The sequence below is a fragment of the Bufo bufo genome, chromosome 2 (genome assembly GCF_905171765.1).
Source record: "Bufo bufo chromosome 2, aBufBuf1.1, whole genome shotgun sequence".
Classification (NCBI taxonomy): Eukaryota; Metazoa; Chordata; class Amphibia; order Anura; family Bufonidae; genus Bufo; species Bufo bufo.
Genome location: NC_053390.1, coordinates 55,128,965 through 55,155,319, shown reverse-complemented (window position 1 = coordinate 55,155,319; position 26,355 = coordinate 55,128,965). Strand labels below are relative to the sequence as shown.

Here is a 26,355-nt window from a genome sequence, read left to right as displayed (position 1 = left end):
AGTGGGACTCACCCACTCCTCCACAGAGGGGGGTTAGAATGGATCGGAAAGCTCCATTCTACCTAACTGTAGCTCTGCCGTATTTGCTGCCACCTGCTGGTGAACCAGGCACATTAGATTTGAACATAACAGTTGCAAACATTAGAAATACACAGTGTATAGGACCTGAAATAAATACACAAGATGACGTTATATTAGACCAATAAAGACAGTAGCGGGGTGAAGAAGTGGTAATGCCGTTAGACGTTAGATATTTAATTTGGGTGGAGTTCACCTTTACACTTACTGTGAAGTCTGCAGGTGATAGAAAATGCACTGACCGTCAGGATTATATCGGAGCACTGAATGCCATTAAATGTCCTCGCTGTGAACGTCTACAGTTACAGGATGAATGCAGCTCTTCTGTCGCCATAAAAACATGAGACATCATTAGGAAAAATCCCTAAAGGCGACAGAAGCTGTAAATCCGGCAATTCTACAATAATGAGTGAAGACCTGTTTGTTATCACTCCGTCTGGCAGCAAAGAGGTTAACTGCGCCTTGTCTCTGCCCCTCCAAAGTGATGTCTCCCCAGGAAGCCAACAGCAGTCTCCTAAAAATACTTCTTGTGGTTTCAATAAAAGCATTAGCTTCAAAGGGCAGGACTGAGATCCTCTGCACCAGGCTGAGCCAGAGGAGGGGGCACGGAGAACGTCTACATCTGGGAGAAGCTGCAGATGTGTGAACAGAGGCCAAACAGTGCACCCACTGCACATCTGCACTGTACTTCACTGCACTCACTGCTTATTTATAACACTGCACTTGTTGCTTAGGCTACTTTCAGGCTGGTGTTTTGGCTTTCCGTTTGTGAGATCCGTTCAGGGCTCTCACAAGCGGTCCGTTTTGCCCTAATGCATTCTGAATGGAAAAGGATCCGCTCAGAACGCATCAGTTTGCCTCCGTTCTGTCTCCATTCCGCTTTGCAGACGGACACCAAAAGGCTTCTTGCAGCGTTTTGGTGTCCATCTGACGAAATTGAGCCAAACGGATCCGTTCTGACACACAATGTAAGTCAATGGGGACGGATCCGTTTTCTATGACACAATCTGGCAAAATAGAAAACGGATCCGTCCTCCATTGACTTTCAATGGTCTTCAAGACCGGATCCGTCTTGGCTATGTTAAAGATAATACAAACGGATCCGTTCTGAACGGATGCATATGGTTGTATTATCTGAACGGATCCGTCTGTGCAGATCCATGACGGATCCGCACCAAATGCGAGTGTGAAAGTAGCCTAAAACAGACCATTCACTGCCTATAGCACTGCACTCACTGCATATCTGTGCTATACTTCACTGCTTATTTATAACAAGGCACTCACTGCTTATTACTAATATTGCATTCACTGCTCATTTATAAGGGTCCATTCACACGTCCGCAATTTCGTTCCGCATTTTGCGGAACGGAATTGCGGACCCATTCATTTCTAAGGGGCAGCACGATGAGCTGCCCGGATCCTGAATTGCGGACCCGCACTTCCGGGTCCGCAATTCCGTTCCCGAAAAAAATAGAACATGTCCTATTCTTGTCTGCAATTGAGGAACGCACATCACTCATGTCCGTGTTTTGCGGATCCGCAAAACACACACGGACGTGTGAATGGACCCTAATACTGCACTCACTGCTTAGTAATTATACTGTACTCACTGCTTATATATAACACTGCAATCTGCTTATCAACAATTACCCTACAATCACTGTTTACAACTGCACTGCCTTCATGACTGATCTACAAGTACACTGAACTCACGGCATATTTACAACTACACCATTCTTAAAGGGCCCTTTACACAGGACGAGAATTGAACAGATCATCGCTAACGAGTGTTCACAGTAGTGCTCGTTAGCGATGATCTGGCTCGTTCATCGGGTAATTGGATCGTTGGTGCAGTACCAAAGATCATCGTTTCCCAGTGGCAGATCCTGCTGTGTGAACACAATCTGCTTCTGGGGAAAAAAACAAGACAATATGGGGAAGAGCGATGGCATTAGCGATCGTTCCCCCCCATATTCTGGAGGAGATTGCTGCATATAAACGCAGCGCTCTCCTCCCTTAGCGATCAGCAGATTATCTGCTTGTACATTGTCCCGTGTAAAGTGACCTTTACTGCAGTGAACTCTACTTTTTATCTACACTACACTCCCTGCGTATCTACAATGCACTGTACTCATTGTTTCTATACAACTAGAGTGCACACAGTGCTTTATTTGATTGAAACAATACTTCATAATAATTACATCTGCCAATAAAAACATGTACATTCTACCCCCCCCCCCCCCCCACCTCCACCAGTGATAATTGTAATAATTGTCTATTATTTCCACTTAAAAATTTAATCTATGGCATCCTGCTGAACAATGCAAATTTTTACAATATATTTTTCCCATAATATATTTTTTTTTATAGCTTTTCCCAGTCCTTAACAATGGGGTAATTTATCGACATCCAGTAGGAAGCAATCATTTTCCTATCACCATATAAAGTCTTATGGATGGATGGGCAGTATACTGAAGGCACTACCACTTCACCCAAACAACCCAAAATGCATATGTTACAGTTACTGAAAACGACTGATTCAGTATATTCACCACCTCCTCCCAAAATCTGAATAACTTGTGGCAACACCACGATAGATGAACCAAATCTGCTCCATCCCTTAAACATTTAGGACCTTTCGATTCTTGCCTTCTCTCTATTCTACCCATTCTTTGGTGTTATGTATAACCTACAAAAAAATGAAATATTGTCCATACCCATGATTGTGTGATAATAACGGATTGTTTTTATAAATGCTCCCCACTGTGCTACTGAGATATTGCCCAAATCCTCCTCCCATGTGGATTATCCAATACGTGTTCCTTTAGCATCTTATACACTTTCGTCAGAATGGCCTTTTTTAACTTTAGCATTCCTAATTGTGGTCAACCACTTAAAATGTATACCCAACACCAACAGATCTAACCAAATGTTTCACTTATTCACATTCACAACTAAAGCCAATGGTTCTTTACCGGGCTCAAGTTATCCCTCATTACTATAAAGGAGATGATATTACAATTAATGAACAAATCCTTGTCTTCTCCAGAAACATTCTAATTCAGGCCTCTTCATTTCCCCAAAGTAGGGTTGTTGCCAATTACTCTTTTACACCTAAAATATCACATACATGAAGTTCTTTGGAACAGAGATCACCTTAATTGACCAAACTCCAGAAGTTTATAAAAATCTGACTACCTTGTCATAGGTTTCATTACACAAGCATTGGATATAACATTTGACTTGTCCAACTGATGGAGCTGAGAAGTAAAAAAATAACCCGCTACCCTCTTTTGGGTACTGTAGGTAATGCTGTTATATATTACTCTTTTACATTGCTGAATATACTCATTGCTCATAACATCTACTGATCTGAATATAGATTCCTTCAGAATTGGTGATGACATATAGAGAGCCTGGCAATACAGTTATTTTGACAAGACTCAGCCTAGCCATGAATGTTAGAGGGACTTTACTACATACATTTAGCTTAGTTCTGATCCTGGTCAGCATAGGCTGAATGTCTAACTTCTCAAAGTCCTCTAAATGACTACTACTACTACAGCCGAGTCACATTATTATGACCACAAGATGATATCCAAAATAACTGCCATGTGCAGCACGGACAGCAACTAGATAGGCTCAATAAGGTCCTGGTAGGTTGTCACCGGTATCTGGAGCCAACCACAGCTCCTGGAGGAGGATTCATAGAGCGAACACGACCATCAGGGTGGTCCCACAGAAGCTCAACTGGGTAGTACATGGAAGTCTTGGTCATGCTCTTCCAACCAATTTTAGACATTTCTAGCCGTGTGACATGTCACATTGTCTTGCTGGAAGATCCCATCTGTCCCAGGGAAGACAATCAGCATGTATGGGTGTATGTGATTTGCAAGGATGGATTCATACCCAAATCGCTTGAGAGTGGCCCAGGGAATGCCACGAAAACCTTCCCCAGAACATAACACTGCCCCTAGCAGCTTGTGTTCTTCCAACAATGGTTGCAGAGCGTTTGTTCTCTGATGTTTCTCGCCTGGCACGCCAATGTCCATCTCTTACATGAAGCAGAAAACGTGACTCATGGGAGAAGACAACCCTTTACCAATCAGCAGAGGTCCAATTCCGATACTTTAATAGAAATGGAAGCCTTTTCTGCTAATGTAACTTCATCCGTCTGCTTTGCAGCCAAATATGCAGTTGAACGTGTCTGGTAGCCCCCTGCTCCACTGTAGTGTGTCGGTCTGCCCTGGCGCATCTTCGTAGCCGACATTCACCTCTCACATCAATGGCACGTGCTGCTCCACAGTTTCCACATTGCTTATTCACAATGGGGCCATGTGTCCTCTCACCATACACTTTCACCACAGCAGCACTGTACAGTTTCAGAAATCCCACCACCCTTGGCCCAAAAAACCCAATAATCATCCCTTTTCTACAAATTTTACCCATGACAGTAACGAGGGATATGTGTGCAGACTATCACACACTTTATATACCCACCGAGCCAGCTCACAAAGTAAAACGTAGCGAGTGGTCATAATAATGTGACTGTGTATTCAATCCCAAGTCCTTAAAACTAGAAAAGGGGTCTGTATACTAAAGATGCCTGTAATATGGGCACAATCCAGTGGGAGCAAGACAGACTTTAATGAACTCATCCAAACCCATGAAAATTGTCCAAGTAGCTGAAATGTAGATAGCACAAAGCTACACTGCACCTACTGCTTATCCACAACTACTCTGCACTGCAGTCATTGCTTATGTGCAACCACACTGCACTCAGTACATATCTACAACTAGGGTGCAATTACTGCTTATCTACAAGCACACTGCACTCACTGAGCTCTACAAGTACACTGCACTCACTGAACTCTACAAGTACACTGCACTCACTGAACTCTACAAGCACACTGCACTCACTGAACTCTACAAGTACACTGCACTCGCTGAACTCTACAAGTACACTGCACTCACTGAACTCTACAAGTACACTGCACTCACTGAACTCTACAAGTACACTGCACTCACTGCTTACCTACAGCTATACTGTAACCACTGCCTCTCTACAACTACACTGCATTCACTGCTTATCTCCAATACACTGAACTCATTGCTTAGTGTGCCCTCAATGTTTATCTACAAGTACACTGTAATCACTGCTTATCCTCATTACACCGCACTCACTGCTCATCTATATCTACTCTGCGCTCATTGTTTATTTACAAGTGCACTGCAGTAATTGCTTATGTACAACTACATTGAACTCACTGCATATCCTCAACAAGAGTACACTTAGGGCTCATGCACACGAACGTGTGCTGCCCGTTGCTGTATTGTGGAACCACAATACACGGGCACCGTTCCGTGTGCATTCCGCATCACGGATGTGGACCCATTCACTTCAATGGGTCTGCAAATCCGGAGATGTGGAACGGAACACTACGGAAGCACAACGGAGTGCTTTCGTGGGGTTCTGTTCCGTACTTCGGTTCCGCAAAAAGATAGAACTTGCTCAATCTTTTTGCGAAACGGACGAATGCAGACCCATTCAAGTTGAATGGGTCTGGATTCATCCCGGCGGCTGTACGGAGGTTGCCCGTGCATTGGGGACCGCAAATTGCGGTCCCCAATGCACGGAATGGTCCCTTTATGGCCGTGTGAATGAACCTTTATGCCGAGTTCACACTTCAGTTATTTGGTCAGTTATTTTGATCGGTTATTGTGGGCCAAAACTAGGAGCTGGTTAAAAACACAGAACAGGAGCAGATCAAATCTGATCTCTGAGTCGGCTTCACTACTAATTTTAAATCACAATAACTGACCAAATAACTGAAGTGTGAACTCAGCCTTACTTCTTCTCTACAAGTACTCTGCACTCACTGCCTTCTACAAGTACACTGCACTCACTGCCTATCTACAAGTACTCTGCACTCACTGCTTATCTACAAGTACACTGCACTCACTGCCTTCTACAAGTACACTGCACTCACTGCTTATCTACAAGTACACTGCACTCACTGCCTATCTACAAGTACTCTGCACTCACTGCTCATCTACAAGTACACTGCACTCACTGCCTTCTACCAGTACTCTGCACTCACTGATTATCTACAAGTACTCTGCACTCACTCCTTATCTACAAGTACTCTGCACTCACTCCTTATCTACAAGTACTCTGCACTCACTGCCTTCTACAAGTACACTGCACTCACTGCCTTCTACAAGTACTCTGCACTCACTGCATATCTACAAGTACACTGCACTCACTGCCTATCTACAAGTACTCTGCACTCACTGCTCATCTACAAGTACACTGCACTCACTGCCTTCTACCAGTACTCTGCATTCACTGATTATCTACAAGTACTCTGCACTCACTCCTTATCTACAAGTACTCTGCACTCACTCCTTATCTACAAGTACTCTGCACTCACTGCTTATCTACAAGTACACTGCACTCACTGCTTATCTACAAGTACACTGCACTCACTGCTTATCTACAAGTACACTGCACTCACTGCTTATCTACAAGTACTCTGCACTCACTGCTTATCTACAAGTACTCTGCACTCACTGCTTATCTACAAGTACACTGCACTCACTACTTATTTAAAAGTACTGTGCAGTCACTGCTTATCTACAAGCACTCTGCACTCACTGCTTATCTACAAGTACACTGCACTCACTGCTTATCTACAAGTACACTGCACTCACTGCTTATCTACAAGTACTCTGCACTCACTGCTTATCTACAAGTACTCTGCACTCACTGCTTATCTACAAGTACACTGCACTCACTACTTATCTAAAAGTACTCTGCACTCACTGCTTATCTACAAGTACTCTGCACTCACTGCTTATCTACAAGTACACTGCACTCACTGCTTATCTACAAGCACCCTGCACTCACTGCTTATCTACAAGCACCCTGCACTCACTGCTTATCTACAAGCACTCTGCACTCACTGCTTATCTACAAGCACTCTGCACTCACTGCTTATCTACCAGTAGTCTGCAATTACTGCTTATATACAAGTACTCTGCACTCACTGCTTATCTACAAGTACTCTGCACTCACTGCTTATCTACAAGTACACTGCACTCACTGCTTATCTACAAGAACTCTGCATTCACTCCTTATCTACAAGTACACTGCACTCACTGCTTATCTACAAGTACACTGCACTCACTGCTTATCTACAAGTACACTGCACATCTACAAGTACTCTGCACTTACTGCTTATCTACAAGTACTCTGCACTCACTGCTTATCTACAAGTACTCTGCACTCACTGCTTATCTACAAGTACTCTGCACTCACTGCTTATCTACAAGTACTCTGCACTTACTGCTTATCTACAAGTACTCTGCACTCACTGCTTATCTACAAGTACTCTGCACTCACTGCTTATCTACAAGTACACTGCACTCACTGCTTATCTACAAGCACCCTGCACTCACTGCTTATCTACAAGCACCCTGCACTCACTGCTTATCTACAAGTACTCTGCACTCACTGCTTATCTACAAGTACTCTGCACTCGCTGCTTATCTATAACTACACTGCACTTATTGCTTATCTACAACCATAGTGCACTCATTGCTTATCTATAAGTGAAATGCCCATCAACATCATGTACGCTGCATATATACAAGTATAGTGCACTCTATTAATGTCAAACTACACTCATCGCTTACCTACAAGTATACTAGACTCAATGGTTAGACAGCTATAATACATTCACTGCTTACCTACAGTTATTCACACCTTACCTACAACTACACTGCAATCACTGCTTATCTCTAACTACAGTGCATTCACGGCTTACCTACAAGTACACTGCTTTCACTGCTAATCTACGCTGCATTCAATGCTTATCTACAAATACAGTGCCCTCACTGCTTATTAACAACTACACTGGATATCTACAAGTATACTGCACTCACACCTAATCTATGACACTGTAATCATTGCTTATCTATAACTACAGCATACTCCCTGCTTATCTTCAAGTACAGTGAGAAATGACAAACATTTGTAATGTGCTTTTCTCACAGGGACTCAAAGCCCAGGAATAGTTGTGTGGTAGGGGCTACTCACTCGGACGTCAGTGGCAGCCTTATAGACGCACAACTCCAACACATATTAGAGTCAATTTTGTAGGAAGCCAATTTCTATATTTTTGGGAGTGTGGGTGGAAACCGGAGTATACAGAGGAAACCCACGAAAACATGGGGAGAACATACAAACTCCAAGCAGATGTTGTTCCTGATCGGATTCAAACTCAGGACCCCAGTGCTGCAAAGCACCAGTGCTAACCACTGAGCCACCATGCACTCACTTATTTTACAGTGTACTCACTCCTTATCCACAACAACTCTGCGCTCATTGCTCATCTACAATTGCACTGCACGCACTGCTTAGCTAGAACTAACCACTTAGATCACTGCTCAATAAAAATGACACTACATTCACAGCGTATCTACTAGTACAGTCCATTCTCTGCATATCTTCAAGTACAGTACACTCACTACACTCACTGCTCACTATACTTGTGGCAGAGGAATCCGGCAAGCAGTTCCGTCACCGGAACTGCCTGCCGGATCTGGCAAAACGTATGCAAACTGAATGCATTTTAAGACTGATCAGGATCCTGATCCGTCTTACAAATGCATTGCAAGAACGGATCCGTCTGTCCGTTTGTCATACGGACAAACGGATCCGTTACGATTTCTTTTCACATTTTTATCGTTCTGTGCACTAATACATTCCCATGGGAAAAAATGCCGGATCCGGCATTCAGGCAAGTGTTCCGTTTTTTGGGCCGGAGATAAAATCGTAGCATGCTGCGGTATTATCTTCGTCCAAAACGCCGTTCAGTGACTGAACTGAAGACATCCTGATGCATCCTGAACGGATTGCTCTCCATTCAGAATGCATGGGGATATACCTGATCAGTTCTTTTCCGGTATCGAGCCCCTAGGACGGAACTCAGTGCCGGAAAAGAAAGACACTAGTGTGAAAGTAGCCTTATTTACAACTACACAGCACAACTCTGCACTGCGTATCTACAAGTACACTGGACTCATTACTCATCTACAAGTAAACTACACTCACTTTGTATCTAGCACTACACTAAGGTTACTGCTCACTAACATTTACACTGCACTCACTATTTATCTAAAACTACAGTATACTCACTGCTTTTCCACAACTACTCTGCACTGTTTTTACCACATAGACACTGCACTCATTGCTCGTCTACAACTACACTGCATTCACTCTGTATCTACAACAACAGTGCACTCACTGCTTATTTTACAGTGGACCCAATGCTTATCTACAACACTGAACTGAATGCTCATCTACAAGCACACTGCACTCACTGCTTATCTCCACCTCCAGTGCCCTTACTGCTAATCCACAAGTACACTGTGCATATCTATATCTACACTGCACTCATTGCTTATTGTATGTAAAAGAAAACCGCACTCATTGCATATGTAGAAGTACACTTGGCTCACTGGTCATTAACAACTACAATGCAATCACTTTTTATCCGCAAGTACACTGCACTCACTGCTTATCTAAAACAGCTCTTAGTTCACTGCTCATTAGGAACTACACTGTACTCACTAGTTATGTATAACTACAATATATTCACTGCTTATCCACACCTACTCTGCACTCACTGTATATCTACATGGACACTGCATTTGCTGCTAATTTACAACTACACTGCATTCACTGCTTATCTACAACTAGACTGCGCTCACTGCTTATCTACAACTATACTGCGCTCACTGCTTATCTACACTGCGCTCACTGCTTATCTACACTGCGCTCACTGCTTATCTACACTGCGCTCACTGCTTATCTAAACTGCGCTCACTGCTTATCTACACTGCGCTTACTGCTTATCTACACTGTGCTCACTGCTTATCTACACTGCGCTCACTGCTTATCTACACTGCGCTTACTGCTTATCTACACTGTGCTCACTGCTTATCTACACTGCGCTCACTGCTTATCTACACTGCGCTCACTGCTTATCTACAACTATACTGCGCTCACTGCTTATCTACACTGCGCTCACTGCTTATCTACACTGTGCTCACTGCTTATCTACACTGCGCTCACTGCTTATCTATATGTATGCTACACACATTGTTTATAAACAACTATACTGCATTCACTGCTTATCTACAGCTATACTAAAACCACTGTGTATCTATAACTACAGTGAACTTACAGTTTATCCACAATTACACTGTGTTCACTGCCTGGTAATAACTACACTGTATTCATTGTTTACAACTGATGGTTTTTGTGGTTTTACATTAATTATGTTCGGGACAGTCTGTCCATCAAAATATTCATATAAAACAGATTGTCCCACAATTAAATATTAACTCTGTTGAATTCCAAAACATAGCAACATAGCATAACATAGTGTTCAAAATGTCATTGATCTGATAAAAACTGCCCATTTGTAGAAATTACTGTTACATGCTTGTCATAGAGCCGCTGGTGTTTCATACCTGATCGCGGGGCCCATCAATCAGCAGACACACCTTTATCACCATCCACAGTATCTTTGTGGGACAACCCCATTTAACTAGAATATATAACAATGTGGCACATATCACACCCTGGTAATATAACTATATTAACACATTCACCACCTTAAATCCCCAGGGACGTTGGCACTAAACTGATTGTCATAGTCCACAAACCACTTCATCATCCTAGACCACCAAGGATATTCAGTTTCTAAAAATACATTGTATCAGTATGTATCTGTATAGTTATAGTTGCTATACAATGATCTTTCTATCATATCAATTTCTTTCTATCTATCTATCTATCTATCTATCTATCTATCTATTCTCTATCTGTCCATCTACTATCTATCTCGTATCTATCTATCTATTGTCTATCTATCTATCTATCCATTTACTATCTATCTCATATCTATCTATCTAATGCCATCCTGGCAGTGCTCTACCCAGGTAAGTTCTGTTTGCTCTTCGTATGACTGTCCATTAAACTAGATTATTTCACAATCTGACACGTACCACATACACATGTATCTACTACTACTATACCTTAGTGAATATATTCCCTTATGTTCAATATGTGTCTACAACCTCCACCTGCACATTACCTATATGCACTAACCATACTACCAGTACCACCATAAGTGATGCCTAATATTTCCCTAGAACATCTCCCATCTGTATAATTTCCCACACAAAGCTCTACCAAAACTTATAATTACCCATACCTATAGAAATGTGCGCGAAGCCTACGACATGCAACAGGATAAGCTCTGCTACATCCTTATATAAAGCATGGACACCTAGATGACTTACCTAGCATCAATTACACATCTAGAAAAAGTTAGAACAAAATCCCGTCTGATCACCTAAGGGTTAATACACCTCCCAGGTAGTCAGGACCCCTATTAGACAGACCCCCACGAACGTGGCGGACGCCTCAACTTCCTTGCAGACACATAGTAAGTTTACCATGATGCTAAATGGAAGAAGACACAAAGATCCCTGACCCAATGGCTAAGTGTCCGGTGCGCGGGGCCAATTAGCCTAAAATGATGCATTCATTAGGTTAATGAGAGTGGCTTGGTTGAGGACGCTCACCTCTGTGTGTGTGATGGCAGCTGGTTGCTGGTGCCAGCCTGTGGGTGTCTGTTCCAGCACTCAGGAATATCTCTGCAGCTGCTAATGACAGGATACACTGGATGCACAATGTCTTCAGCGCTTCCTCTTCTTGTCTTTGCTTGCAGAGGTGAAATGCACTGGGCAGAAGAGGCTGGATGTCTTACGTTGGCGGTCTACCTCCTTGGACATGGCTTGAGCCTCCCTGATCTCAGTCTGGCTTGCATGTCCCTGGTTGCACAGACTCATCTCTCTGTGTCTCTCCCTCCCTTACTTGTCCTTTCCCTCTTGCCCCCTCCCATGCTTGTTTTTTTTTTTTTTGTCTCACTTATTTTTTATGTCACCGTGCTTGACTCTCCGCTCATCTCCCACAGATATACATCCTACCCTCTCCTCTGCACTCCCTGTCTCTATCTATATATCTTCTTTATTTCCCCCAAGCCCTCATCTCCTCCCACTTACTGTATTTTCTTCTAGATTCCATCTCTCACACTTATTTTCATTAAAAGTGACACCAGTCGCCCCGAGGCGCCAGGAAGGTGACCCCAAAATCACCCCCTCCAGGAAAGTGCACTACCTTAGGTGTTTTTGCCTGAGTACTTTTCTTTTTTTTTTGCTGGCCGCACTCTGTAATAATCTGGCAGAAATAATGTGGATTTCGACGTATCCTTATTCCCAGCTGCCTGAATTTATCCCTGCAAGCAAGGAACTGAATAATTCTCAGACCCTTAGGAAAGACACTGGCGTAATAAATACGTAGGATTATTCTTCTATAAAGCTCCCACGTCGCCCTTTAACTGGGCATGCTAATGAAAACTTCAAACCGCAGCCATGTAAATTAACCAGTGCAGCAGATTTCCACTTAAACTAACCCCGTTGTAGGGAAGCTTCTTCGGAAATTCACAAAATATTATAGGCACTGCAGCGGTGAAAGTTATAGCAGAATCCTGAGGTTAAAACGACAAAGGATTAACATGTAAGCATATATATATAGTAGTTATATTCTTGTACATAGGAGCAGTATTATAGTAGTTATATTCTTGTACATAGGAGCAGTATTATAGTAGTTATATTCTTCTATATAGGGCGCAGTATTATAGTAGTTATATTCTTGTACATAGGGGACAGTATTATAGTAGTTATATTCTTGTACATAGGCTGCAGTATTATAGTAGTTATATTCTTGTACATAGGAGCAGTATTATAGTCGTTATATTCTTGTACATAGGAGGCAGTATTATAGTAGTTATATTCTTGTACATAGGAGGTAGTATTATAGTAGTTATATTCTTGTATATAGGAGGCAGTATTATAGTAGTTATATTCTTGTACATAGGAGGCAGTATTATAGTAGTTATATTCTTGTACATAGGAGCAGTATTATAGTAGTTATATTCTTGTACATAGGAGACAGTATTATAGTAGATATATTCTTGTACATAGGAGCAGTATTATAGTAGTTATATTCTTGTACATAGGAGACAGTATTATAGTAGATATATTCTTGTACATAGGAGCAGTATTATAGTAGTTATATTCTTGTACATAGGAGGCAGTATTATAGTAGTTATATTCTTGTACATAGGAGGCAGCATTATAGTAGATATATTCTTGTACATATGAGCAGTATTATAGTAGTTATATTCTTGTACATAGGAGCAGTATTATAGCAGTTATATTCTTGTACATAGGAGACAGTATTATAGTAGTTATATTCTTGTACATAGGAGACAGTATTATAGTAGTTATATTCTTGTACATAGGAGACAGTATTATAGTAGTTATATTCTTGTACATAGGAGGCAGTATTATAATAGTTATATTCTTGCACATAGAAGCAGTATTATAGTAGTTATATTCTTGTACATAGGAGGCAGTATTACAGTAGTTATATTCTTATACATAGGAGGCAGTATTATAGTAGTTATATTCTTGTACATAGAAGGCAATATTATAGTAGTTATATTCTTGTACATAGGGAGCAGTATTATACTAGATATATTCTTGTACATAGAAGGCAGTATAATAGTAGTTATATTCTTGTACAATGGCAATATTACAGTTTTAATTTTCTTAAAAATAGGGGGCAATGCTATACTAGTTATATCTTTGTGCATAGGGAGCAGTAATACAGTAGTTAATGGGCACTCATTCATTTCAAAACAATTATAGACACAAGCCACTAATATAGTTTGATAGTAACACTATAGGGAGCGATAGAGTGATATAATTGTGTAGATTTTAGGGAATTCGATCAGGGAACGCTTTGAGGGAGTGAGAGGCTGGTCACGCTGGGAGAGATTTATCAAACTGGAGTAAAGGAGAACCGGCTTAGTTCCCTATAGCAATCAATCAGGTTCCACCTTTCATTTTTACAGCTTCTTTTGAAAAATAAAAGGTGGAATCTGATTGGTTGCTATGGGCAACTAAGCCATTTATACTTTACACCAGTTTGATAAATCTGCCCCACTGTGTTTAATACAGCCCTTTGCTGCTGCTGCTACAGGAACTTAGCCTAGCAGTTCTGCATTAAAAAAAAACCTACAAGATTTTTTATTATTTTTTCTGTATGTGAATAGACAGCTTTTCCCCCCAAAACTTTTATACATAAACTTATTGCCAGCACAACACCCCAATAGCATTCTGCTGCGAACGCATTGCATTATATCCATGTTATTAAACAAGTGGCATTATAGCAAAACTATTTTACAGCAATAACACCATATTTATACTCATGTTATGTTATTGAATGCATAGTTCAAAAACATTTCACAACAAACATTGCATTGTTATATCTGTGTTAGCAGTTTTTCTGCATCAGACCATGTGTGTAATAGGCATTTTACTACAACATTTTTATTGTTGATCCAGTGATATTAAACACATAGGGGGTCATTTACAAATGCATGCCATGTTGCGGCAGAATCTGCAACTTCTCCCCCACTCACGCCAGGTCTAAAAAAGGGGACGTGGCGAGGGCAGGGAAGGGGTGGATACGGCGAAGTTATGTAGATCCAGCCCCTCTACATAACTTCGGCAATCCACTGCCAGCGCAGGGGCTTATTAAGTCTGGCATCTAAAATGCTAGTCTTACTAAATGTGCGTCATAGTTCAAAGACATTTCACCGCAAACACTGCATTGTTATATCCATGTTAGCAGACACATTACTGCATCAAACTGTGTTTCATAGGCATTTCATTACAAAAATGTTATTGTTGAACCAGTGATATTAAACGCATAGTTCAAAGACATTTCACTGCAAACACTGCATTACTCCCAGTATTTGGCAAGCAGATGCCTGCCGCCTGTGTGTCTGAGCAGGAGGCCCCTCTCCACCCCCCACAGTGATCCACCTCCCACCATCTCCACTACCACAAGCAGCAAAAGCCACAGTAACCAGTTCAGTATCAATAACATGATGGAGCAATTTTTTGATATGTGGTGCCAGGCCGATGTGAATAAGCAAATGAGGATATATCGCCTGAACAACCAGGTTCAGTCCTTTCTCTGGTGCATATTGCTGACCCCATGGATTTCTGGGCAGGCAGATTGGAGCAGTGACCCCAACGGTATTCTCTCTCTGTTCTGTCTTGTCCAGCCTCCAGTGTCATCTCAAAGAGAGTCTTCAGTGTGGCAGAAGGCATCATCACAGTCAAACGGACAAAGTCATCCTTCAATAGTGTACAAAGCATCACTTTTGTCAAATGGAATGAGGTATGGATCTGTGAGGATTTTCAAACACCTCTGGCTAAGACAGATAATTAGATCTGGCGTTAGGGGGAGGCAAACAGGGCAATTGCCCAGGGCCCCATTTCCGAAAGGGGCCCTCTGCAGTTTGATACTTAGTTGTGCTGACGGTGGGAGCCTTTTTTTTTACATTTAATTGAGTTATTCTTCTACTCCACATGCTCCCCGGGTGCCACTCTAACATGCTGCATTGGGACCCCGATGCTCTCCCCCACCCCCCGCACAGTCTCCCCGTCTCGCCAGACCTCCACAGACCGGTATCAGGACGTTTGTTGTGGGTGGAGCTAATATAGATCCGCCCCCACCCTTTGCCTGCACTTGCTCCTGGCTGCAAGTACCAAACCAGACTGGGATGACTGGGCCTTCTGCTCCATCCGACGACCCCCAGACTCTGACCTCAGCTGCTGGACTGCAGGGGCTCCCAGGACCCTCTTATCAAAGCAAGTGGCATGCTCCCTATCCAGCTGGTAAGTCCATCCAGTCAAAAACGTGCAGCAGTGTCTGTGGAGGAGGGGGGAGCAGGGCTGCTGGGGGTCACACTCTCATTGTAGCAGCCCTGCACTGCCCTCAAGTACTGATGGTCACTAATCTGTGAGTTCCCATTGTGAGCGCCCTGTGCCCCCTCTGTGTGCGCTCCCTGTGCCCTCTCTGTGTGCTCTCCCTGTGCCCCCTCTGTGTGCGCTCCCTGTGCCCCCTCTGTGTGCTCCCTGTGCCTGCGCTCTGTGGGCTACCTGTGCCCGGTCTGTGTGGGTTCCCTGTGCCCACTCTGTGTGGGCTCCCTGTGCCCCCTCTGTGTGCGCTCCCTGTGCCCGGTCTGTGTGTGATCCCTGTGCCCCCTCTGTGTGCGCTCCCTGTGCCCCCTCTGTGTGCGCTCCCTGTGCCCCCTCTGTGTGCGCTCCCTGTGCCCCCTCTGTGTGCTCCCTGTGCCTGCGCTCTGTGGGCTACCTGTGCCCGGTCTGTGTGGGTTCCCTGTGCCCACTCTGTGTGGGCTCCCTGTGCCCCCTCTGTGTGCGCTCCCTGTGCCCGGTCTGTGTGTGATCCCTGTGCCCACTCTGTGTGGGCTCCCTGTGCCCCATCTGTGTGCACTCCCTGTGCCAGTTGTGTGTGCCCTGTGCCCCATATGTGAGCTGCCTCTGCCCCCTGTGCTTCCAGTGTGGGCCCCCTATGTTTTCAGTGTGGGCCCCCTGTGTTTTCAGTGTGGGCCCCCTGTGCTTCCAGTGTGTGCCCCCTGTGTTTTCAGTGTGGGCCCCCTGTGTTTCCAGTGTGGGCCCCCTGTGTGAGCTGTGTGTGTTGTCTATGTTCTCTATGTAAGCTCCTCGTTCCCCCCTATGAGAGCTAACAGTGTCATTCACAGATCCTCCATAACAGTGTCATTCACAGATCCTCCATAACAGTGTGCCATCCACTTATCCTCCATAACAGTGTGCCATCCATAGATCCCCCATAACAGTGTGTCATCCACAGATCCCCCATAACAGTGTATCATCCACAGATCCTCCCCATAAGTGTCATCCACAGATCCTCCATAACAGTGTCATCCACAGATCCTCCATAACAGTGTCATTCACAGATCCTCCATAACAGTGTCATTCACAGATCCTCCATAACAGTGTGCCATCCACAGATCCTCCATAACAGTGTGCCATCCTTAGATCCCCCATAACAGTGTGTCATCCACAGATCCCCCATAACAGTGTGTCATCCACAGATCCTCCATAACAGTGTATTATCCACAGATCCTCCCCATAAGTGTCATCCACAGATCCTCCATAACAGTGTCATCCACAGATCCTCCATAATAGTGTCATTCACAGATCCTCCATAACAGTGTCATTCACAGATCCTCCATAACAGTGTGCCATCCACAGATCCTCCATAACAGTGTGCCATCCTTAGATCCCCCATAACAGTGTGTCATCCACAGATCCCCCATAACAGTGTGTCATCTACAGATCCTCCATAACAGTGTATTATCCACAGATCCTCCCCATAAGTGTCATCCACAGATCCTCCATAACAGTGTCATCCACAGATCCTCCATAATAGTGTCATTCACAGATCCTCCATAACAGTGTCATTCACAAATCCTCCATAACAGTGTGCTATCCACAGATCCTCCATAACAGTGTGCCATCCACAGATCCCCCATAACAGTGTGTCATCCACAGATCCTCCATATCAGTGTGTCACCCACAGATTCACATAACAGTGTTCTCCACAAATCTCCCATAACAGTGTCCTTCACAGATCCCCCCATAAATGTCATCCACAGATCCTCCATAACAGTGTCATCCACAAGTCCCCCATAACAGTGTGTCATCCACAGGTCCCCCATAAGTGTGTAATCCACAGATCTCCTATAACAGTGTCATCCACAGATCCCCCATAACAGTGTGTCATCCACAGATCCCCCATAACAGTGTGTCATCCACAGATCCTCCATAACAGTGTATCATCCACAGATCCTCCCCATAAGTGTCATCCACAGATCCTCCATAAGTGTCATCCACAGATCCTCCATAAGTGTCATCCACAGATCCTCCATAACAGTGTCATCCACAGATCCGCCATAACAGTATCATCCACAAATCCCCATAACAGTGTGTCATCCACAGATCCATCATAACAGTGTGTCATCTACAGATCCCCCATAACAGTGTGTCATCCACAGATCCCCCATAACAGTGTCATCCACAGATCCCCCATAACAGTGTGTCATCCACAGATCCCCATAACAATTTCATCCACAGATCTCCCCATAACAGTGTGTCATCCAAAGATCCCCCATAAGTGTTTCATCCACAGATCCCCCATAACAGTGTGTTATCCACAGATCCCTCATAACAGTGTGTCATCCACAGATCCCCCATAACAGTGTGTCATCCACAGATCCCCCATAACAGTGTGTTATCCACAGATCCCCCATAACAGTGTGTCATCCACAGATCCCCCATAACAGTGTGCATGTGCAGCATTATCTCTATTCACTGCTATGGAATTGCCAGTGATCAGCTATTTTCAGAATACTCATAAACTGCAATAATGCGGATTCTGCATTAGGTTTTTTTAAGCACAGAAAATACTCTGTGTGAACATACCCAAAGAGGCTGCAGGATCAGCAGCTTACAGTGGAAAGGCTAAAGAGAAATAATGTGGCATTAGATCTACAATCAGCAGCTGCCTTCAAAGTGCTGTCAGACTTCTGGCCCAATATTTCAGGATTTGGGGCCCCACTTTCAACTTTACTCAGGGCCGCACTTTGTCTAAAACCAGCCCTGCTAACAGGGCCGGCTCTAGGTCCATGTGGGCCCTTGGGCGATAAAGTCTCAGTGGGCCCCCTTGTGGCATTTTGCACGACGCATGCGGCAATGAAACTGCATGTATTATAGATGTTGCAAAACAAAATAGACAGAGCATGCTACAGAGCGGATATATGTGAATCAGTCCTTATGCACTTACTTTTTTTTACCTACCCAGTGTTTCAGTCCCTCAGGTCTACTCACAGTATCCCATTTTTAACTTTACACCCTCTAAAGAGAAACTATAGACATTGAATAAACTGCAGACACACTGCCCCCACTTTATGCTTATGATATGCAGCTAGCGTCCTCTGACTGGCTGCTCACACTCCGCACTGGCACCTAGCCTGTTGGGCTTTCCTGTAACTTCATTGCAGATCACAGAGTCGCCAGCTACTATTGGCTGAGAGCAGAGGTGTAATTATTCCCCCTTCGTGCCAGCACACAATAGTAATGCCCAGATGTGCCCCTTCACAGTAGTTATGCCCACATGTGCCCCCTTTACAAGCTATGGCCAGATATGTGCCCCTTTCACAGTTGCTATGCCAAGATATGTACCCCACTATACAGAGGACATCACGCTGCTGCTGCTGCTGCAATCATGTATTGCCGCTGTCTGCCTGCCAACCATCATGACACGCACATTATGGTTGCTGCTGCCATCATGCCACTGCCGCTGTTTGCCTGCCTACCATCATGTTCAGTACCATATAGCTGCTGCCATCATGCCGCTTCCACTGTCTCCCTGCCTAACATCATGTTCTGTACCGTATGGCTGCTGCTGTCTGCCTGCCCTCATGTTCTTTGTTGTCGTATATAATAGGAGACAGCACGTCAATGTATTTATTTGATTGCTTATTTTATTTAATTCATTTCAATCGGTTTTTAACACTAGCGGTATAAAGTACACATCAGTGCAACGTTTCGTGCCCTTTTAGTGGGTGCCCTTTTTCAAGCTGATCCGATGCTCGGCCATGCGTTAGTATGGTGTGCACATGTGTGTGTTTAAAAACAAGGGCAGGTATCTGCCTCCGTTAGGGCACAATTTGTGGACACTTGTTCCCAACAAGTCAGCAACAGTTTTTTCCCCCATAACACCATGTGTTTAAAAAGCATCTGCTCCTGATACGGACAATTTTTGGAAGGTTTCTAATATTAAAAAGCATAACACATGAGACGGCGCAATGTGTTTTTAAACACACTATTTGTTAACACTGTCAAACATGCGTTTACTCATAGCTATATGTCAATGTCACTGACATTATTTGCCATTGCTGCCATTGTGTTCAAGAGCTTCACAAGGGGGAAAGAGAACAAAAATTCATAAAAATTAACCAAAAAACAACATATTTTCATTTAAAAAATCCTAGAGTCCTAGGAGACGGTGTCATATACCAATTTAGCGACCAATTGGAGCACATTCAATTCACGTAGAACCAATTCAGGTCCAAATAAAAAAAATGGAAAAACACAAAATGAATTTCAAGAAGTTTGCTTATCTCTAATCCAACTCTAAGGTTACTTTCACACTAGCGGCACGGACCTCCGTTGGGTGAACAGCCTGTCGGATCCGTCCTGCCGCTAGTGAACGTGTGCCCCCGGACTGCCGCTCCGGTCCCCATTGACTATAATGGGGGCGGAGTTCCGGCGAGAGGCTGCTGGAATAAAACTACGACATGTCCGACATTTATTCCGGCAGCCTCTCGCCGTGCGCTGCCGTGCCTCCGCCCCACCCCCATTATAGTCAATGGGGACGGAGCGGCAGTCCGAGGGCACACGTTCACTAGCGGCAGGACGGATCCGACAGGCTGTTCATCCGACGGAGGTCCGTGCCGCTAGTGTGAAACTAGCCTAACAGTCTCTACTCCAGAAGCCAGACTAAAAGGTAGGAAGACGGCATAGCCCAATGAGTTCAACTGTTCTGGAGCAGAGAGGCAGAAGGAGTCTTGACTTGAGAGACAGTCAGTTATTGAATTTTCAAACTGGTTCTGCTAGATTATTCTTGTTTGCAACTGTGTTTGATCTCTAACTGTTTAGTGACTATTCTCCTGCACATCTCTGTACCTCGGTCTCTATGACTTGGCTATTGGATACTGTTTTGTACCATTTGACCATTCTGTTTTTGACCCCAGCTAGTACAACTACTTGACCTGTTCAATCCATCAGCTACCCGGTGAAAGCAACACAGAATACCAGTCACCAGGGGTGCACCACCAATGAGGCCAGGTGTGGCGTTCGCCTCAGGCAGCACCAGGTAGAGGCAAGAAGGGGGCAGCCGAAGGGCCATGGGCTGAATGGAAGGGGTTAGGTTAAAGAAATTGGCATTGGGGAGTGGGGGCGCCCTTTCAGTTTTCGCCACAGGCAGCAGAAAGGTTAGGTGCACCCCTGCCAGTGACTGCTCAGGATAACTAGTTAGGTTCCTAAATGGGATTACTTTTCTTAGAGCATCTATTCCGCTGTAGGCTAATCCCCTACAGTTAGGGTTGTTGAAGGGCAAGTTCGCCAGCTGGTAGCTAGCACCAAGTCTGCCAGTGGAGGTGCAGTTTGCTGGACAGGTATTACGTCAGCTCCGTCACACCTATGAATTAACATGGAGATAAGGACCATACGTGCAGGGGTAGTTTTTGTGGGTGGCAATCTGCCCAATTGCCCAGGGACCTCAAGGACTTGACCTCCATGAGCAACCTGAAAGTAGAACGTGCAAACCTTTCAATGTCCTAAACCACCAGGGACTTTACCGTTATCCTCTTTGCTACTCTAGACCACCAGGGAGTTTACAACTCATTTTTTCACTGTCTATGTCAGTATTATTTGAGCACTGAATAACAGCATTGTTTTATACATATATAGAGTAGGGGCCTTACTTCTTAGCAGAAGAGAGTAAAAGTTTAAAACAAGCTAAATCGATTTCTTGAAATTTTCATTCTCACTTTCTTACATGCAACGGCAATGAGATCCAAAAAATTCTTGTAGTCCACTCATAAAGTTTCTGGTGGCATGAGGAACCTAGTGAAATATGTCGTCTCCTTATCTCCATACAGCGAAGGTTTTGTCCAGACATCATTTCTTCACATTAAGAAAGAAATGTTATGTAAGATGAAGACAACAGAACGTACAGCAGAGCCGACCTCACAGACCCCGATGATGAAAGAACGCTGTCTGTTTTCTATTGTCCTTCTGGTTGCCATAGTACTGAAAACATCCTGGATTCTAGAAGCACAACTATAGGCACCATTTATCAATCCCAATGTTGAAATTACTGTACAAAACGCAGACATACAGAATTGTACACTGTTATCAATGTAGAAACTCATTTTTAACCATTTCTTGACCGGACCTAAAAAAGACCTGAATGTCCAGGGAATTTTTCATGATTTTGCGCACGTGGTGGTTTAGTGACCCTAACTTTTTTTATTTGTTTGATTACCAAAATAATTTTTGACACTTAGGACTTATTAATAGCATGTTTTTTTTTTGTTTTGTTTTAATTTGGGGAAAACCGCTAATTCTTATTAAAAAGTCATTTTTGATCAATTATAGCTTTTCATTTCTTAAATATTAAAACTTACACAAAAATTTGTTTTTGCAATCGCTTCCCTATTTTGTGACGATCGTTTTTTATATATAACATATATAGGTTTGAGTGAACGGGGCGACTATGGTGACGGTTTTCAATAGTGACATTTTAAATTTTTTATTTGTATTTTTTATTTATATTTCAATTTATTTTTGCCACATAATTCATCATTAAAAGACCTCTGGAGGACACTGACTTCTCCTCAGGGTCCCGCTGAGTCTGACAGCCAGGACCCGACCTGCTTCTGCTAGATTGCAGGAGCTTTAATCCCAGAGCTGATCCGGGCTGGGATTAAATCGCTGCCTGACCGTTTATATACGTGCTATCTGCATGGGGTATGTGCAGATAGGATGTATATAGCCAGTGGGCAGTTGGGAAGGGGTTAAACCAACTCAGATTTTCAAATACCCTGCTTGGGAATTTCAGGTTGACAGAAGGAGGCCTTGTGTTCTTCATCTATTGTCCAGCGTGCAGAGCACATACAAAGAACGTTTGTTGCTCTGGAGGACCTGTCCTGTCCTGTCCTGCATTACACAGACTGCCTATTGATTTTATTACATTATTATGTAATGCTTTACTTTACTTCTGGTGGTGCAGTAGGGAAACTAAACGCTTAAGGAGCAGATTTGATGACACCGGCTGACCTGTTACATGTGAGCTTGGCAGCTGAAGGCATCTGTGTTGGTCCCATGTTCATATGTGCCCATATTACTGAGCAAAAAGTATGCAAATGAGCCTCTAGGAGCAACGAGGGCGTTGTCATTACACCTAGAAGCTCTGCTCTCTCTGCAACTGCAAGGTCCAGATCTGCTGACAGATGCCCTTTAATGCCAGGCTCCTAACAATTTACACTTGATCACTGGGGTTTCCAGCATGATCTTATTATCATGAGAATTTTTCAGTACTAATTGTCCCAAGTGCAAAGCACTTTTAAAGACAATCTTTTTAGAATAGGTTTTAGGATGATTCTGGTATCTCTGGATGAATTTTTTTTGTCTTCTCAAAGTCAACCCCTTGCAGTTTGGAGCCACTACAGCAGTCAGCTCATTGCCATGTGTCCGGCTCCTGGCACCTCCAGAAAATTTTGAGTCCACTAGAGAAGGGGCCGCTATGATTAAGTGGCTCTCCATTCTGGTTCAAACAGGAGGGTTCCAACTCAGACAAACCCTTTAAGAGACAAACATGATGGTGTACCAATAAACCTGCCATTCAGTTGCCTAAATATCAAGACTATACAGTACCAACAATGCGCACTCTGCATTACAATTACAATGGTGCCTGAAACCTTTCAAAATTTTCTATATTTCTGTATAAGTTCTGCATAAGACTACACACGTCCTAAAAGTAGATATAGATAACCAGATCATACAAATGAGTCAAAAATATTAGACTTTTAACATTTATTTGTTGAGGAAAATGATCCTATCAAGTTTGTGAGTGGCAAAATTATGTGAAACTTTGAAATTTTTAGATAATTTGAAGGGAAAACTAGAGTCAGGTGTTTTTAATCAATGATAGGTGTGAGTGGGCAGTTTTATTTAAAGAACAGGGATCTATCAAAGTCTGATCTTCACAACATGTTTGTGAAAGAGTATCATGGCATGAACAAAGAAGATTTTGAAGGACCTCAGAAGAAGAGTTGTTGCTGCTCATCAGGCTGAAAAAGGTTACAAAATCATCTCTAAAAGTTTGGACTCCACCAATCTAGTGAGAAGATAGTGTAAAAATGGAATAAGTTCAAGATCATTATTACACTCCCCACGACTGGTCGACCAACAAAGATCATGTCAACAACAAGGTGTATAATAGTCTTTGAGGTCACAAAGAAACCCTAGGTAGCTGAGACTAACTACCTTTCTCAGAGTAGGCAATGTTAAAGGGGTTGGCCCATCTCACTGATATATCATCAGTGTCAGATATGGGTAACCCAAAGTGAAGGAGAGCACACCACACATGAGCGGCGAGCTCTCCGTTCACTGCTATGGGAGTTCCAAAAATAGCCAAGTGAGCACACTCAGCTATTCTTGGAAGTCCCATAGTGGTGAATGAACAGCGCACAGTCCATGCATGGCCACCTCTCCATTCACCTCTATGGGACTGACAGAAATAATCGAACCAGGACTTGGCTATTTTCCGAACTCCCATAACAGTGAATAGAAGGTTGCCACCCTTGCGCTGTGGGCTCTCCTTCACTTCCAGGGGCCCGTTATGCAGAAAGGAGCAGTTCCCACTCCTATGTGATGTTGATGGCTTATCCTAGCGATATGCTATCAATGTCTGAGATGGAAGTACCTCTTTTAATGTTCATGAGTCCACCATCAGGAGGACACTGAGCAATAATGGTGTGTATGGCAGGACTGCAAGGAGAAAGCCGCTGCTCTCCAAAAAGAACATTGCTGCCCGTCTGCAGTTTGCTAAAGATCACCTGGAGAAGCCAGATGGCTATTGGAACAATGTTTTCTGGATGGATAAGACTACAATAGACTTTTTGGTTTAAAGGAGAAGCGTTAGGAGAAAATAAAACACTGGAGGTTTATTAAAACTAGAAAAAATTCTTAGTTGCCCATAGCAACCAATCCGATTTTGCCTTTCATTTTCCAAAGGAGCTCTGAAAAATGAAAGGTGGAATCTGATTGGTTGCTATGGGTAACTAAGCCAGTTTTCCTTTACACCAGTTTTGATAAATCCCCACTGCATTCCAGCATAAAAACCTCATCCCATCTGTAAAACATGGTGGTAGTATCTTGGTTTGGGCCTGTTTTGCCATGTGGGCCAGGACGGCTTGTCATCATTGATGGGACAATGAATTCTCAATTATTCCAACAAATTCTAAAGGAAAATGTCAGGACATCTTTCTATGAGCTGGATGGTTAAAGAAAAATAAAGGTTCCTGGAATGGTCGAAGTCCAGACCTTAATCCAATAGAAATGTTGTGAGTACGTTTGGCAATCGCGTTCCATCAAATATCTAGGGACACATATTACTGTCTCATACTCCACCCTTTATCGTGCAAATCTCCCCCGACTGATTACTGAAATAACTTCACTCCTGCGTAAAGCCTCATTCACACGTCCGTGTCCGTGCTCAGATCCGTGAGCAGGTGGTCCGTGATACATCCATGAACGATCCGTGTTGGGTCCGTGTGTCTGTTTTTTGCTGTCCGTGTGCCATCCGTGTTTCACTGACACTCAACAGCTGCAAAAAAAAATTCAAAGAATCTCTTCTTAATAATCTGTGAAACACGAATGCAACACGATGGCATCCGTGGTTTTCACGGACCCATAGACTATGGCCTCCTGCACACGACAGTTTTTTCCCCCCGTTTACTGGCCGTTTTTTGCGTTCCGTATACGGTCCATATACGAAACCATTCATTTCAATGGTTCCGCAAAAAAAAACGGAATGTACTCCGTATGCATTCCGTTTCCGTATTTCCGTTCCGTTTAAAGATAGAACATGTCCTATTATTGCCCGCAAATCACGTTCCGTGGCTCCATTCAAGTCAATGGGTCCGCAAAAAAACGGAACACATACGGAAATGCATCCGTATGTCTTCCGTTTCTGTTCCGTTTTTTGCGGAACCATCTATTGAAAATGTTATGCCCAGCCCAATTTTATCTATGTAATTACTGTATACTGTATATGCAATACGGAAAAACGGAACAGAAACGGAAACACAACAGAAACAAAAAACGGAACAACGGATCCGTGAAAAATGGACCGCAAAACACTAAAAAAGCCATACGGTCGTGTGCAGGAGGCCTATAATAGACGTGATGGATCCGTGAACACGGAAAAAATAGAGCATGCATCCGTGCTAAAAAAATGGACGCACGGACCGTGCTAAAACACTGATGTGTGAATACACACATTAAAATGAATGGGGACGTGTGCTGTCCGTGAAACACTGACGTGTGAATGAGGCTTAAATGTGGATCCCTCCAAATATCTTTATTGGGCAGTATTGCAGCAAA

The 26,355-nt window shown here is 43.4% G+C and overlaps 1 protein-coding gene across 1 annotated transcript in view; it reads right to left on the bottom strand.

Annotated features, from left to right (window-relative positions):
* Window positions 1-11,919, bottom strand: part of ZBTB7C (zinc finger and BTB domain containing 7C) — a 218,625-nt gene extending 206,706 nt beyond the window's left edge. The window contains exon 1 of the mRNA XM_040421121.1: window positions 11,740-11,919. The gene's annotated coding sequence lies outside the window, so the exon portion shown is untranslated. The remainder of the gene's footprint in view (window positions 1-11,739) is intronic.
* Window positions 11,920-26,355: the final 14,436 nt, after the last annotated feature.